The sequence below is a fragment of the Lissotriton vulgaris genome, chromosome 1_1 (assembly GCF_964263255.1).
Source record: "Lissotriton vulgaris chromosome 1_1, aLisVul1.2, whole genome shotgun sequence".
NCBI lineage: Eukaryota > Metazoa > Chordata > Amphibia > Caudata > Salamandridae > Lissotriton > Lissotriton vulgaris.
The window spans coordinates 1100010230-1100028440 of record NC_141685.1 but is presented as its reverse complement, the minus strand read 5'-3'; the positions used below and the strand labels follow the sequence as shown (position 1 = coordinate 1100028440).

The 18211-nt window shown below is 42.4% G+C and overlaps 1 long non-coding RNA gene across 1 annotated transcript; it reads left to right on the top strand.

Annotated features, from left to right (window-relative positions):
• The first annotated feature begins 5311 nt into the window (after positions 1-5311).
• LOC147748678 (uncharacterized) lies at positions 5312-9550 on the top strand. The gene is made up of 2 exons (XR_015299723.1): positions 5312-5482; positions 9226-9550. It is a non-coding gene; the product is annotated as an uncharacterized LOC147748678 (long non-coding RNA).
• The last annotated feature ends 8661 nt before the right edge of the window (positions 9551-18211 follow it).

The window sequence follows — 18211 nt, the reverse complement described above, 5'->3', positions numbered from 1 at the left end:
ACCGGCGCGGTCACCTTGGCTGCGTCTTTTTCCCTACGCAGCTTTCTTATCAGCGCCTGTGCCTCGGCAGCCGTGGCGCCCTCAGTACTATCGCCCAACCACGCTGCTAGCTGTGCTGCCAGCTCGGGGGGCATATCCTCATTGGATGTCGGGGTGATGACAACGGGGATTGGATTCCCCTCCATCGGTAGCGGGGTCGGCGCCTCGAGCGGGGCAGAGGGAGCCGGGACATCTCCCCCGGCTGGAACCCTTCTCGGCCTCTTAGGTCTCCCTCCAGCCGGTGGTTGGCCTGATCCCTCCTCCCCGTCTCGCTCCGCCAGCCGCTTCTTTATGTCGGCCATATCCTTAAAAAGGGCCCGAACCATCTGCTCAGTCGACATTCTCTTTGCGCCTTTCTTGGGCATCTCTCCGACGAAGTATCTAGAAGACAAAGAAAAAGATCAAAACGCTCAAAATTGGCTCTTCGTTCTGTCCCGAGCTCACGTGTAGCGAGGAGGTGCAGCTTCGGAGCACAAGAACAAGAGGACGTCTTCTGGTCTTGCGTCCCTTTTTATCCGTCTTCAGGGCGGGCGTAAACCCGCCCCTGCCTGCCCCGAGGGCGTGGCCGGCTACGTCGGTGTCTAGGCCAGCCCACTCTAGGGCGGGAAAAAGCGCGCCCCGGCTACGCCGCTTCGGGCATACCAGCCGAGACGCGCCTCCCGCCCAAAAAATGGCTTCCCGGGGGGATCGAGGCACTCCGCCATACGTGCGGGGGGACCGAGTGGTCGCCCCTTTCCAGTATTTGTGGTAAAGGGTGGCAGTCAACCAATATGTTTTGATTTAGAGATTTTAAATCTACACATAGCCTTAAATCCCCATTGGATTTCTTTCGCAAAACTACTGGAGAAACCCACTCTGAAGCATTGATAGGCGCAATAATGCCATCAGCTTGCAGATTAGAAAGAAGGTTTTTAAGGTCTTCTCTGACACTGACAGGGATAGGCCGGACTCTGTGAACAATAGGGTTAGCATTATTCTTCAATATTATAGAGTGTTCAAAACCTTTCACCTTACCAATCATATTTTTGAAAACTTCAGGAAAATCTGCAGAGAGATTATCAACAATATGGTTCTCATTAGTTATAGCTAAAACATTTTGCGGTAATTCACCAAGAACTATGGGAGGATCTTGTCCAGGACGTAGGATAATTCCTAGCAGACCAAGATCTTTCCATCCAACTATATTCCTTCCTTTAATGGCTACATAAATTTTAGTTTTGATTGATCTGCCTAGGCAAGTAAGTATGTCCCAAAAATATCCTATTAAGTTAATGTCCAGTTCTCCAAATGCTTTTGGATTTATGTCAGGTGCAAGAAGTGGAAACTTATCAGGCCATAATTGATAAAAAAGTAACATCAGCGAGGATAGTAACAGGTGCACCTGAATCAGCCATGGTAGAAATGACCTTATTATCAACAATAATATCAACAAAAGGACCCTTGATAGGTTTGTCAGAAAACTCAGGAACATCCATGGCAACAATCATGTTTGCAAATTGAGAAGAACAGTCCGATGTTTCAGAAGTATCAACTGAAATAGTATTAATACGGGGTCTATAGTTCTTAGAATTAGAAGTCAGAGTTCTTCTGTTGCAAACGTTATAAAAATGTCCAAACTTCTGACAATTTGTGCACTTTTTACCTTGCGCTGGACATGAAGGATTGTTACCAATATGACTATTAGAGCCACAACGAAAGCAAATCAACTGAGGTTTAGTAATAGTCTGGTTCCTGAAAATTCTTCTATTAGGTCCTTTGGGAGTAATGGCACAGACAGAATTTTCCTCAGAGACCAAATTCATGGATTGAGTTAAATCATGGTGAGAAGAAGTTCCAGATTGTTGACTGGTAGCCAAAACTTTGGACGTGACAATTGACCTTTCAATGCTTTTTGCTATATCGATGGTCTCCGTCAAAGTAGGATTTATGGAAGTAAGTAAACGTTCCTGGACTTTTTTTGAGTAACAATGAAATAAGAATTGATCTCTAATATAAGTGTCAACACCATTACCAAAGTCACATTTCTCAGCAAGGACTCTTAAATTAGCAATATAGTCTTCAACAGACTCTTCCGATGACTGCTTGCACATGGCAAAGTTGAATCTTTCTAAGATTACACTAGTAGCATCTGGATATTGTTTACCTAGTCGTAGTTTTGCTTCAAGATATACATTCCACTCTGCGTCTTCTGACACTGGTGGAGGATAGTGAGGAAGGTTTTGAAAGACTCTACGACCAGCAGTGCCAAGATGATTTATTAATAGTGCTAATTTCCTAGTGTTAGTATAATCATCAGCATCAATAGCAGTCAAATAATTTTCAAAATCTTTTATCCACCCAGACCATTTCAAATCTGGTTTGCCAGGTTTTTGTAAGAATGGTGAAGGTTGTATGACACCTTGTATCGAAGCCATGACTAAAATGAATGAATTATAGAAAATAGAGTAAAATAAATAAATAAATAAATGAAAACAAAAAACTTACAGAAGGTAGTTGAAATATTGTGAATTCATAGGAAAACAAGTTCAAGAAATCGTCGCTGTAGGTTGTACTGAATTAATAAAATCGTTGAAATTGAGCCATAAATAATATTTCCTGAGAAATGAGAACTGTGAAGAGATCGTGAATCGATCGCGATGTAAACATCAGAAAAAATAAATCCAAAATGGCTGCCAGACGTATGACGTAATGACGTGCAATCCCACAATCCTTAGCTGCACTTTGCAAGTTAGACGTCACAAGCAGAACGAAGGCACAAGCAGAACGAAGGTTGCAGGTAAAGGCTCGAGCGTCAATCGCGTGAATAGCGATTTAAAAATGAAGTTGATGAATGGCAGTTGCTTGAAGTTAAAAATTAAGGCACAAGAGATAGAGAAAAAAAACTAGTAACACGCACCTTTAAAAATAAGTCCTTGTAAAAGGAGACGCTCTTGTCCGTGGGCTCCAGCTCCGAGTAATTAAAATGTAAAACGAAGGAAAACAGCTCTCTTGAAAGAAGACCCCACTCCTGGTACCAAAATGTAGCGTGGAGGTTGAAGGTGAATAAATCCAAACTGATCTGTGAGAGAGGTTAATAAGTAATATTTAATTACTTAAATAAAGTACATAAAAGGGAGCCCACGGCAGAGGTTGTCCATGCAACAGACATCGACAGCGATCTGACGAGGGAGGAACAGAATGAAGGGAAAAGAATGCCTAGACACTCCAAGTAGAATGTATGATCAGAAAGAATAAGTCTTAAAGGGAAACACTTACAGTTACAGCATACTACACTCACTGTTCCGGTTATTTGTTTACACGCTATAAATTCCTCTCAGATTGTCTATTATTTCCTTACGCGTATGTGCTTGTTATGCCTGTCAGCTCGCAATTTTCACAACTCAAAATGGCTGTGCGTCTCGGCGTACTGCGTCAGTCCGACATGTCCAGCTCTAATCCAATAGTATTTCGGATTAGGTGCCTATGTCATTCCTGACATGCAGTTCGATTCCTCTGACTGGATTAGTTCAGTTGTCAGCCTCTGAGGTACTGTCACACAATGTTAATCGTTATCACTTACTTTTTCCAAGCTTTCTTCTTTTAATTGACGATTTCTTATTTTACCATATTTTGCCTTCTTCTTCAATTGTAGTTTTCTTACTTAACATCCGAATCCATCTTCTTTATCTTATTTTCTTTTTCTCTCTGAGCCTTCCGTTATTATCCTTGTTGCCAAGTTGTTGTGGAAGCACGAAGACACAGAGTGAAGATAGAAAGATAATTTATTAGAATATACTAGAATATACCAAATAACAAAGGCCTGCGAGAGACTTACAGAAAACGGACTGCTCAGGTCAAAAGGTTAACGGCATATCCCCGGCAGTTCCAGTGACATCACATAAGTAACCTCCGAACGTTCAGTGGTGACTCATAGTGACGTAGAGTGCAGTAACAAGAGAAAACATACTACACCTTGCACAAGCTAATACTCTGGTCCATATACAGAACAGATACAAGAGTAAATACACAACAAGCGTCTACATGTTAAGGGGCACAGGGAGCAATTGTCACTTGGGAGGCATGGAACACTCTTACATCATGGGAGCTACTGTATATCATTGCGTTCCATGCACTCAGTGTGACATCACCACAACAGGTTCTCACTCTAGTCAAGGATGCTAGACATTCCACCCATTTCTGAGCACCAAGAATGAAGGAGAGGCACCATCAAAGCAAAGTAGGAGAATCTGACCAATTATCCCAGCAGTTCAGGCTGAGCCAGACCAATATGTCCACAGGAACCAGGGCCCCCAACAAACGTGCTCAACAGGCCGTGCAAAAGCAGTGAAACCGCGTTTTCAGAAACTTGTCAAGGATGTCTTCTCAACTGCATCTGGGTTCCTGGGCTAGGCAATCCCTAACTATAATCTCTAACTCCATTGATATTCAGGCACAGCTGGCACTGCACTGTCCTCAGCTGTGCCAGCTCCAGCTGCCACAGGTGGACCAGCTCACTCCAACACTTCTCCCGGGCCAAAAGTCAGACCTCAAGGGGGTAGGCCCCTCTGTTCTGCTCTGCCACCGAGGTTGTTCTTTCCAGGCATGGAGGTCTGCCAAGAGATCCTCAAGCGTCTCCACTCTCATTGCAGAAAGCCAGTCCAAATGTTCCAAGAGTGGGCACCTCAGGTGCTGCTGTGTATATCGCCACTATGCAGAACCAGCTCCATGGCCCTCGTGCCCCAGCTGATCGCAGCCATCCAGTCATTCCTTAGAGCCCCAGAGGCACCAAGCAGACAGGATACCTCCTTCAGCAAGTGAGTCCACCAGTCGCTGTTGGTGCAGCTCTAAATCGGGGATGTGTCTTAAAAAACAGCCAAAATCCACCAGGTCACCACATAATGATGAAATGTGGGTAAACATTACAATTTATTGGCAAATACTTAAATTTTGTCTTGAAACCTTTTTATCTGCACGCACCACATCCCTTCATAAAAGACAGAATCGATCTACTGGCATAAGTGCATCTGAATTAGCTGCTTATTGTTACTATTTTCTTATTTTGTTTTTAAAACAGATTTCGTTTTAATGAGTAAAAAGCAGCACAATGGGTGAGATAGATAGATAGATAGATAGATAGATAGATAGATAGATAGATAGATAGATAGATAGATAGATAGATAGACAGATAGACAGCTAGATCGATCGATCAATCGATGGATGGATAGATAGATAGATAGATAGAAAGATAGATAGATGGATAGATGGATAGATAGATAGATAGATAGATAGATAATCACAACATCACAATTTCAATGTGCTTTTTTTAAGGGTCAGACAAGGCGCTCGAAGGGAAGATTTGCCGGTTTATCAGCCACAAGAAGTGCAGGAGTTCCCTGAAGCTTGAAGATGGAAAGAGCTATCTAATCTGGGGTCCGAACACTGATTTGTTGACTCAGACGTATGAGTAAGTAAATCTGGAAACAAACATTCATCTAGTAACGTTATCAAGCAGTGATAGGGTAATTAATGTCTCATGTGCTATCAGCGTTAAATTATTATTGAGATCTCCTGCGATGCTTAGGAATGTGAAAGCAACAATGGGCCTTCGATTCTAATGTGAGATAATACATGACCCACACTGTCCAAATATAAGGTGGAATTACAAAGTGGATCCTAATGCCACCTTGCTGTTTGAATACACTGGGGAAACACACAAGAGATCAACTTGCATCCAAATACATTGTAAGTAGACACAGGAACCTAATTAATGTAAATATAAACAGTGACACTAAGCAGTAAACCCCCTGTAAACACAATGAGAAATTACTCAGGATCCACCGTCTTCTAACCTATTGTGAGTGATTACACAGAAACATATGTGCTTTCCTAATACAGACTTATGCTAAGAAAGCATTCCTATAACCCTGTATGAGATTACACATGGGTCTCCATCACCACACTGCACTCTGATTCTGAAGTAAGATTACAAAGGGTCCCCACTGTTATCCTAATGTAATATGAGAAGCCTAGTGATGTCTAAATACAATGCAAAGGAGCCACACTGTTCTCCTAATTCAGTTTGAGATTACAGTGGGAGCCTCCTGCTAATCAAATACACTGCAAAAATAGAGTGTCAAAAAACACAGGGCCCACATCTACCCAAATGCACTGCAAGACTAGGCAGGAGCCACACTGCTTTCTGAAGCAGCATGAGATAACACAGGGACCCCACTGTTAACCAAATACAGGATCCATGTTGCTCTCCTAATGCACTGATTACACAGGGCCCCACATCTACCCAAATACACTGTACGACTGTTGCAGGGATTCTGCTCACACACAGAACTGTGCAGAAGAGACCCACAACCTCAGTGAATTGTGGTGGACCAAAAAACTCACCTCAGTATCTAGAACCCCTAACCGACTAGCATCAGTGTCTCATTAGCTCTCCGACCTAGAGCGAAGCTGCCAATGATTAGACAACTCAGAACATGCGACTTATGGTACTCTCAGGAATGGTGGGAATCAAGAACACTTTCTTTTTTTCCATACCAGTCCACAACAGGAGTAAATAGAGACTTGGAAAAGTTTAAAATGTGTATTTTAATGACGTGCTCTAAGATGCAGTATTTTTGCTAACATAAGCAGGCATATGATTAAAAATAATACGATAAGCATTGTTAGAATTCTATAAAACACAAAAGGAGAAACCATATTATAATGATAGTGGAAACAGGTGCTATAGTGCCTTGTATGCCACCCTCCCTAGCTAGGAACTAGTTTTATAAAATGTAGAAGGTCTCCAGGATCTGCAAAAGCTCTTTCTCTCTGGAACCAGATTTTTCTCTGAGTGCCTAGAATCATGCCTACAGTACAATATTAAAGGCGCCAGAATTTCAGTTAGCTGCAGCTGCATGTATGTTATGTCTAAAACGTGAGCTGATCAGCCCAAACAACAGCTAACATTGTTATGATAACCTTGGGGGCTCTAGCACTCACTGTGCAGACTAAGGTTGCGATCTAAGTCTAGTGATAAAGAAAACAAGCTATTCTCATGTGAAGAATTTCACGCAGCCTAACTTACAACAACAGTTATATGCAGTGTTGTGTGGAAAAGCAGCAAAAGGTAAAATGGCGTTTAAACTTCTAATAAGCCTATGCTAACATAGCAATGTGCACCAACAAGGCCCTGCCATCACTACAAGGCTAGACAGGAGCCACACTGCTTTCCAAAGCAGCATGAGATTACACAGGGACCCCACTGTTACCCAAATACAGGATCCATATTGCTCATCTAATGCACTGTGAGATTACACAGTGACACCACTGCCACCTAAATACAGCAGAAGACTATATAGGAGCTACACTGCTCTTCTGATGCAGTGTGTAATTATACAGGGACACCACTGCCATCCACATACAATGCATAGTACATAAAGGAGCCACACTGTTCTCCTAGTGCAGTGTGAGATTACACAGGGACCCCACTGCTATCCAAATATGCCACAAGACTAAACAAAAGCTACACTGCTCTCCTGTTACAGTGTGAGATTACACAAGGACCCCACTTTTATCCAAATATGCCTCAAGACTAAACAAAAGCTACACTGCTCTCCTGTTACAGTGTGAGTGTAAAGAGCGGAGGAGGCAATGAAAGGTTTAAAATAGGATTTATTTAAGTTAAATCCAAGGACCCACTGGAGCACAAACCAAAGCGTCTAGATCAGATCAGCTCCAACCGCTTCTCTGTTCCAGAATTCAGGTTCACAACAACATTCTCCATTACATATGTAACATAATGACACCTCGGTTTATGCTGTTCAAATGCATAATAGGGGTCATTTTCAAACTAATAAAGTGTTAAGTTGTTTTAGGTGTGGGTCTAAAACACATTTGGCAAACTCTCCAGATTGTCCTGCACTTACAAAAAAAGTGTACTAAATGTGGTAAAATTGCCCATCTTACTTTTTCATGTAGGATTCAAAGGAGAGGTGGTAAGTCTAACCCCACTGTTATTAGTGTTTCTTATGTCAATGATGATTTGGACAATTTGATCTTTACTATTTATGATGATTTCTTTGATAGTCATATAAATAATATTTCTCTTCCTTTCAAAGCTCCTTTAGGGATAGTTCATGTCGGTAAAGTTGCCTTTGAAGCGATGGCTGATTCTGGTTCGCCAGTGACTATCTTATCAGATCCTCGTCGCCAATGTAAAGAGCGGAGGAGGCAATGAAAGGTTTAAATAGGATTTATTTAAGTTAAATCCAAAGACCCACTGGAGCACAAACCAAAGCGTCTAGATCAGATCAGATCAGCACCAACAGCTTCTCTGATCCAGAACTCAGGTTCACAACAACATTATCCATTACATATGTAACATTCTACAATACATATGACAATTCCAAAAGTGACATCAATAATAATGCTAGAAAGAAAAGAAGGATATTACCACAGTGAGATTACACAGTTACCACACTGCTATCCAAATATGCCACAAGACTAAACAAAAGCCACACTGCTCTCATAATGCAGTGTGAGATTACACAGTGACCTCACTGCTATCCAAATACAGAAGTTACAGTGCGCTTCTACTGCTGTGCGAGTTTACACAGGGACCCAGTGCCAATGAAATAAAATGTCAGATTACACATGACACTACTACTGTTCTAGTGCATGAGTTCGCAGATGACTATTATTCAGATACGGGAGGTCACACAGGCTTTCACTGCTCTCCTAATGTGAAATTACCCTGGTACACCATATAATCATAAACACTTTATTGCACACAATTCTTTTACTGCCCCAAAACCATACAATGCAGTACCATTCAAATATCTGACAAGATCACATGAGGACATCATGACAATCTGAATAAAATATAACATTATTCAACAGTTATTGGAACCGGGTTGGAATCAATAATTATCAAGCAGTGGGAAGGAGCTCCTGATTGTCTTCCTCCTGCACAGAGTGCATAGTTGTTATTGTGCCTTGAACTGATCTTTTAAATTCCTCGAGCAGTAAGTAATTTCACACCACTGCTGTCCTCATCTATGTAACTGTCACAGCAAAACTGCAGGTGAAAAATTACCAGAGGAAAGAATTTTGAAGCACTGGTGCAGTGTCTGTGACCTGAACCTGATTGATTGTTTGCTAAAAGAGAATCTCACACTGCCTGCCTGACACTGTGCACCTCCATTGCAGGATCTCCTACTACATTGGGAAAGACACATGGATCGAGTGGTGGCCAAGTACGGAGGAGTGCGACAATGCAGATCATGTGAGAATATGTGAAGAATTTTCAAATTTCACTGAAACTGTGATGGTTTCTGGCTGCAAGAGTTAACCTTACGGACGTAATAGTCAAGCAGGCTTGTGTGACTAACTCTTGCTCAAAACCTTTGTTTTGCATGGTGTGCTTTGGTGATGTCTACCACAGAGTTATGTCTCAGTCTGTTCCTATTTCCAGTTCTGGGAACTTAGCAAAGACAAAGATTTTCACAGAAATAAAAGTATATTCCCAAAACAATGTGTCTGTTCTGTTTACATTGCGTTTAATATATATTACCTGTTCTTTCCCTTCGCTCTTATTCACAAAAAACACAGAAATATGCTGTTGGAAACTTGCCCATTCCACAGGGCCCCCCAATTTGCTTGGACCTATTTTCTGAAATGTATGTTTTTGCTGGCTACAGAACTCTATGCACTGTAGCCCTTCAATTCTGTGGTAAGGAGTATGAGTGCCTTCTTTCAACATAGTAAACCTGATATAGTCTTGGGGGCGCATTATAAATGACGAAACATTTTTCATCATTGCACTGGGTGCACCTGTAAAAAGGTGTGCTTGGTGCGCCCAAAGTGACTCATGGGCACGCAGAGCGAGCGCAAAGGCCTGTTGTGCCCCTGGGTCACATTATGTAGTGTGACCCCAGATTGGCATATTTGACTTACCTATAAGTCCCTAATATGGGCACCTATTAGTTAGTTAAATGTTACCATTGGGCTGCAGCAGACATTGTGCCACCCCATTTAATGACAGATCAAACATGAGTGCAGGTCTGCCATGTGTAGCACAGTAGTGCATGTTTAAACTACAAATTCAATATGTCAACATATCCTCTTTTGACAGGCTAAAAACCTCTTCTAAACATTTATGAGTCAGTGCTAACAAAGCCTTAGCCCATTAATGTGTGGTGCATGGTATTTAAAAGTAAAACATGTACAGGTTCATTTTAATGTTAAACGTCCCTATAGTGACAATCACCTCTAAGTTATTTTCACTGTAATGGGGTTGTTTGTTACATAGGAAAACATTGACATACAATTTTAAGTTTAATAAGTTTTGTTATTTCATAGGAAATAGACTGGGAAATATTTCAAGCACTCTTTTTAACAGTTAAACAAAATCAAATTTAATGGTTGGAAATGGGGTGTATTATATGGAATGTTTGTATAACCTCAGTGTATAATACACTTAGCAACCCATTTAAATCTGGTAGGTTTAGCCAGTAAAACTCTCAGCTTAACCCTGGGTTGCTGTGGCACTGACCATCAAGGCTTACACAGAGGAACAAGTGTTAAGCATTTACACATCACCAAAACAAATAAAGAAGAAATCTGGCAACAATTTATAAAAATAGTCTGTATTTTTATAAGAATTTAGACACTAGAACGCAAAAGATCCACCGGAGAGTTCGGAGAGATACATATTACAAACAGTAATAAATCAAAGCAATTCCACTCAACTGCGTACAAGCCTTGGCAAAGTCAATGAATTAGATCCATGGAATTTGTTTTATTTTAAAGTAGGTACATCTCAATGTGATGGTTTAAAAGTACTTTGGGTGACCAACTCCGGCAGGGGGCTAGTCAGGAGTACCAGCAAGATCCTCAAGAACAGTTACCTGCACAGAAGAAGCAGTCTTTTCAGCAGTTCCAGGAACTTAATCTATGCTGCAATGGATTCCTATGGAGTGGTCCTGATGAAAGTAATGAAGGATGCTGAAGATGTCTCTAAGGATACTGTGGTTGTAAAGCGGTTGACCTGAGTCTTCCTGCAGAGATTCTTTTGTCCACAAAGATGGTGAGGGGGTCCTGGTTGCAGGGTCAATGTCCAACAAAAGCTTTTCCAGTCTGGCCAAAGTCCATTCGCCAATTGACATGGTCATAGGCCAATCCTTCCTGGATCAATAACTCACCTTCTGGGGGTCCCAGCGACTTTCCAACAGCACTTCCAGGTTCAGTGTACTCGGGTGCAACTCTGTCTTGGGCCTTGGTCCTTGTAGCCACACGGCGGTGGTGGTAGTGACTTGAAGACTTTGGACTACCTGCTTGTCCCAGGGGGCTCCTTCAGCTGTTGTGTCCCTGTGCTGAGAACAGGAGGTCAGTCAACTGGCCCTTGAAGTTCCTAGGCATGACTGGGCTCTGGAGACAGCTTCTTCCAGAGCAAGACAAAGCAGACACAGTCCCTTCCTTCACTAGCCACCAGGTGAAGGAGGTGCAGGCCTCGACTGTGCAGCCTCTCTTCACTGGTCCCTCACTGCAGCAGGGCAGTCTATCTTTAGTCCTTCTTTCCAAGTCGGTCGAGATCTGAGGTCTGGGTCCTTATGCTCAGAATGTGCCCTCAGGGCAGGTTGCAGTTGGTAGTGGGCTACCAGGTTCTCACCCAACTGGTGATGACGTCCTGTGGAGTGTGGCTTCGGGATGCACTCTTTTTTCCACTCCCAAGTTGGTGAGTCCCCTTTCTCAGTGATTAACCCTCCCTAGCCCACCCCCAGGGTATGGCCACCTCAGGGCTACATGCCACCCCTGGGGAATCCAGTTTGGCAACTGGTTTGCCATATCTGCCTCCCGTACCAGCTTGCTTGCCTCAACAATGGGGTAGCCCTCCCTCCTGGTGTTACACATCTGCTCTTTAAGGGTGACTTCACCTTTAAAGTCTGTCTTTTGGGGCTAAAACCCAAGTGTCTTCCTGCAAGAGGGAGGTGACACCACACTGGCCTGAAATCCCTTATTGTTTCTCCTTCCTGAGAGTCAATAGCCTCTACAGGAGGGCATACAACTGTCTCATGGAGTAGGCTCCATGTGTGCCCGAGAAGGCCCAAGAATTTTAAGGGCAGCAAAGTGGCAGCTTTGCTAAAGCTGCACACTGCAACAAGTTACATTACTTTTGACTTGTTATACAAGTCAGGCTTAATGTAACAAGTTATTTGATACCTTGGAGTGCCCACTTTGGTCGCATCGTTCAGAAGTTAGCATAGCTGAAGGGTCAACATGTACCATATACTCACAAATGGGGCAACCACGTCTTTCCACAGTAATAAAAATGGCAGTATTGCATGTTTTACTTTCAGGACATGCAAAGTATATGTTCTGTCTGTGTCATATCTTGCACACTGCCTTTAGTGCTTGGTAGGCATGCCAGAGGGGTCAGTTACACACATGTCAAGGGAAAGTGATGGCTTTGCCAGTGCTTTTCAGGGCAAAGTTGGGGTAGCAGTGCACGATTGCTCTACCAGTCCTCAGTGGTGGACTGGCTTTACTTGGGGGACCTCCAGGGTTGCACAATCAGTGCTACAAGCTCTGGGGTACCCTTCTAACCCACATACCCTAGATACCAGGGTACCATATCCTAGGGACATACTGGTAAGTTAGCAATTTCCAATTGGCTACAGCTCTTTCAACATACACTTTAGGGTCAGGGCACTGGCAGTGAGGTCTGGCTAGCAGGCCTCATTGCACTCTCAGAATCAAAAAACCAGGAGCATCAGTCGAAAAACGTGGAGGTGATCATACAAAAGGAGGCATTTCCTTACAATGGTTAAGTTGACATTTGTCCAATGATTACAGAAAAGGTACTTTAGAAGACATAATTTTTGCCCATCTAAAACCTCCGTAGATCTTTCTCTAAGTATTCAACTGTCACCTCCCAGCTTGATGGCAAGACTGTGGAGAGGTGTGAACTGTTCCCTGGACAGTAACAATGGGCCTTTGGTGTGGGGAGGAGTTGTCCTCGCATTGACAGGCTGGCCTGGGAGCTGTGCCCTGATCCTTCATGCACTTCAAATATGTGTCCTCTGTGACATGCAAATGTTAGCTGACAATTTAGCAGGGCACTACGTTTGTCCTGCCAGGCAGTCAGGCCCCAACCACACTGCGAGTCTCTTTGACATTACAGTATCACAACCTGTTTGACAGGTCTACTGGGTTTACATATAACATTTGGGGCGCTCTTCAGATTAGGGAAACAGGATACCAAAACACTTTGTGTGTATCCACTTTCAGGTTGCTGAAGGCTCTGCTTTGATTTTGCCAGACCTCTGTCTCTGAGTGTGGTATGGATACAGGGACTGTCTAAAACTAGATGTTAGTGTTAGATGTGGGAAGATACCAGGATTACCTGGACCAGGACTGGACTCTGCCTGTCACAGTGAGACTGATGTCCTTGTTCCTGTCATCTAGAGGTCCTAGGAGCTTGAGAAGTGTACTTCTGTAGAGGATAGAGACTTAAAGGACAACATTCAAAAGGTAAAAAGAAGGTAACATCTTTGACCAGGATGAACTTGGTTAGAGTATTTGCTCTATAGTGATTAGCATCGACTTGTGCCTAGCACTTTAACCTGACACTACCACAATGCACCTAGGTCCTGTTCTACCATGCTATCCACGATTGTTGTCACATTGTGCTTTGTGGCACCATTTCTATTTAAAACTTTAAAAAATGCAAATTTCAGGTTCCCTTTGTTTGATTTTTTCCATTTAGGTGCATTATTGTTTATTACATTTGTTCTAGTTCATTTGGGGGATTTTATTGTTTTGCATTTGGACCTTTATTTCTGTTTTAGTACAGCATAAATATTTTGCACATTGCCTCCAAATTAAGCCTGCCAGCTCATTGCCATAGCTACCAGGGGGTTGAGCTCAGATTAATTTAGTGATTGTAAGGGTTCAACCTGACAAGGATTGTGATGATTACTTGAGGTGAGTACTTATCCCCCTCAACTAATAACCCAATTTCTTACATGTGCACATAACCAAACTCATCTGTGGCCTATCACTCTTTTACAACTATGCAAGTCAAATTGAGCTTTTGTTTCCTCTTCAGCAGTGCTATATTTCTGAAAGAATGACTGGGCGAATGTTCATGTACCCAATCTTAATTTAAATTCATAGTGCCTCCACTCTGTCTTTTAAATGTTTTTGTATGCAGCATGTGCTTCTGTATGTACACTCCTGCCATCTAATGTTTGGTTCAGCATACTACAAGTTATTTTTCATTCAAGAAGTGCGATTGGATTCAAGGTGAATTATGATTGCCTAAACAAACCTGACAATTCACCAGGACATGGTTTTTCCTGCAAGTGGGTTCAGACATGTTACAAGTGTTCCCTTAAACTGCCATGTAAAGTACCAAGCATCAGAGAATAGACTAACACATTTTTGTGCTGGTGTCCACATCACCGCACTAGAGTGCATTATTCACACAATTATAGCGCCCCTGGGACCACCATAGTCCCAGTAGTATCATGGGATGCCACAATGCATTTAAAGGTATGAGTGCGCTGTGCTGCCCGACTGCGTGCTGTGTTCTGACAACTGTGGCCATCTCAATCTTAATTTACTCTCTTTCATTAAATTAAATTTCCATGGGCGGGGAAACAAATTAATCCCCATTTACAAGGCATTTGAAGTCGAGCCACTCTGCACAGTAGAGTGGGTGTACCATGTGGTCTCTGTCATTGGAGGAGCAAGTGCTGAAAAAAAGGACCTGGACATGCCGGTAGAGAGAGTGTTCTGGCTCCTCATGTGGATGCTGGGGCGGTGCCTTGCACGTTGTTGTTTTCTCAGTTCCAAAAAGGCACTTGCCCCACTGTGTCCATGCAGGGTCTCATTGTCTCATTGGCCGACAAAGCAGACAGGTATTTTTTGCAGTGTCTGCTGCTTCCAGAGTAGGCCCTCACTCATGCTCGGCCACGGGAGGAGGTTTTGCTCACTGTCACTGAGGTGGCATGGTATTTTGGAAAGTCCTTTAGGCCCCTGATCACCTGCCTCAGCAGCTCCTCTCAGCACCCCGCCCCCAGGAGATTGCTCTTGCACGGGTACCCTGGCCAGATTGAAAATACCTGCTCCTAATGTGAGGATTGAGGGGGACACAAACTTGATGTACTGAGGCAGGGCTAATCTTAATGGGGTCTATTGGGCTTTTGTTTAAGTGCACGTTTCAATTTCCCATTCAACCTGGAACACTTATGGTTGAACTATCTAGGATTAAGATCACAAACTTTCTTCCTCCTTTTAGTTGTTAAATCACCTGAAATTTCTGTTGTAATATAGCAGAAGGCAGTTATGATTGCCGAATCCGAGGAAGAACTATCCAAACAGTTTTCTAAGTCTCTTTGTGTTTTCCCTTTAAGGTTTTCCATGAATGTAACTGGATTCACACCCGACCATTTAATCAAAACACCATTATTCCCTTGGGTGTTGATGCTGGTGTCCGCTGACTTACCACATACTTTTGGTGACAAGTTTAGTTTCAATGACACAATTAAGGGGTGATGATCACTAAAAATACTGATATTTATCAAAACCTTTTCTACCAGATCAATACTATTGGCTGATATGATAAAATGATCTATGTTTGAGGATGACCTTGTTCCTACAAAAGTGTATATGTTTATTTCACCATCTGGGGTAGTGGGTTTTAAAGTTAATAGATCATATTTATGCGCCGCATTATTGATGGCTTCCCCGTACATGTCATGTGAAAAATGTGGAATTCTGTCACAAAAGTGATCACAATACCGACAGGGTTCTCCAACTTCAAAATCACAGTTAAAATCCCCCACTCAAACTAAAATGTAATCCCCTTTTACTCCCTTCAAGAAAAGGTCCAAATGACTTTCTAAAAGCTTGATAACCTTACTCTTTGTTTTATCAAAAATGGTATTATAAAAGTTTATTACAACAATAGCCTGGTTTCCTTTTGAATAAAAATACAACAGCAGATAATATTGTGATAAAATAAACGTTTTCCTTAAGGTCAGAAGTGAGGTAACTGCGATTAATGTGGCTAAACCACATTTCGCTCTTCCATCCTAGATGGGCTGGCATTAGTGCAAACAGTTTAGTAGCCATTTATAAAAAATGGCTCAGTACTCCATGTTTCTTGCATTAGTACTACCGCGAACCCATCCAGCATTTGCAGCCAGCCATCCTCAAAAATCTTATTTTGAATCCCGGCGATGTTCCACGTCATAATATTTCAGAACTCACTGGTGTATATAATAGGACCAACTTCCATCGAGATACTATTAGGAGAGTGGTTACTGTAATTATACAAGGGCATATCGAAAGCCTCTGTATGGGACGGTACATTAAGATCACCAATTTGGATTGCAAATATGAACATCACCCGTAATGCTATGCAAAGGCTCTTCCATGGCAAATTCCTCAATTTGTGTGGTAAAATCAGTGTAATGCAGTCTACATTTAATAGTATGGTCCTTGTTCATAGATGGAAGATCAGCCATAGTATATCAATCTATTTCGTTGTATCTCCTCAGCGGTGCATATATATTATAAAATGGCATATTTAGCGGTGAGTTAAATCTCGTGTTTGCATGGATAGTTCTATAACTAGACCTATAAAAAATAAGAACCAATGGGCCGGCCATTATGTGATCAAATTATCAGAGCAGTACCCTTTTTCATCATTCCGAAAGAAATTCAACCAATCGCCCACCAATTTGCTACTTCGGAAATTTATCACTACACAATTTCCCTGACATGATTTCCTAGATTTACCCAGCCAGTTAACTCTCGTTAACATGATAATGTCCTGATATAATATATGCGCCCTGACATTGGTGTTTATGGAGATCCAGTGGACTACTTGATTCTTCAAAGTCTCATACGTTTCCCTCTGGTTTACCGATAATTTAGGAACATTATTTAGACGATGGCGTATGGACTTGCCTTAGGTGGTAGATTTAGTGTCCCCTTGATGTTTTCATCACATTGTGTAGTTCTATTTGTCATGAATGATAGCGGAGTTTTTGGCGCTCTTGTAGCATGGTGAGTGTCTTCTTTGTGAAACCTTGTATCTTGTATTGGTTGTGTAAACAGAATATCCTTTGGTGTCGCTATACTGTTCGTCTCTCTTTGGTTTGCAATGCCAGTTATAATAACAGGGTTTGGTTTTCCTTTTACACTCTCCGTTAGATTATGGACTAACTTAGAGGTGCTAGATATCTTACTCGTCGGTTTAGAGGGTAATATTTCAGTAACCATATCTGTTAAAAATGCCATATCTTTCTGTATCAGCTTGATTTCCGACATTAAGCGTCTTTCGATACTATCCATTTTGCCATGTAATTTCCTAAATAAAATCTCAAGATCTACCGGCTTCTGATTTATGAGATCACACTCCCTCTGATCCTCCCAGGATTAGCTCTTCCCGGTTTTTGTTTGGGTTATGTTTTAACCTTAGTTGTAATCTTAGTTGATCTTAGTTGATTGCTTCTCCACTGGGCTATTGGCAATTCGTACTGGTTTGTCTCCTTTTTTCGCGGGGGGATATCAGTAATGTATCGTCTGTTAATTCTAAGATTTCCAAAGATGAGGTTAGGACACATGGGTCGAAGATTTATGGGTGTTTGCATTATTAGATTAATTTGATGCAAGTGTCTCTATCTCCTTGCCCTTACCTCTCATATTACTCTCGGGTACTAAGGGTTCTGTACCACCTTCTAGTGCAGTCTCCTTTAGAGCAACATCAAGTGCTGTTTTAGTTGCTGCCAATTGCTCCTCTACATGAATGATTTCGCTGTTAATAATGCCCACTGCGTTTTTTTTAGATATTTCGTAATGGGTGCATTCTCCATGGGCTTTTTCCCCCCTTCTTGTGGTACTTTACTTTTGCCCATGTTTTGGTCAATATTAATTTCCAACAGACAAATACGATGTAAGTTTCTCTTACCGTGGTTTCTCAGTCTCTGCACTTCCAATGGGGTGGCCCTGCCCTTCCTCGACCGGCCGCGGATTGGCTCAAACGGGCCTGCCTTGGCCCGGGCACGCCCGCCCACTGCCCGAGCTGCGGGAGCCCTTGCTGGTTCTTGTGCGCATCCTGGTGCATACTATGTCGTCAGCAACAGGCCGCACCTTTTGGAGTCCTGGGAAATTGAGTTCCCCC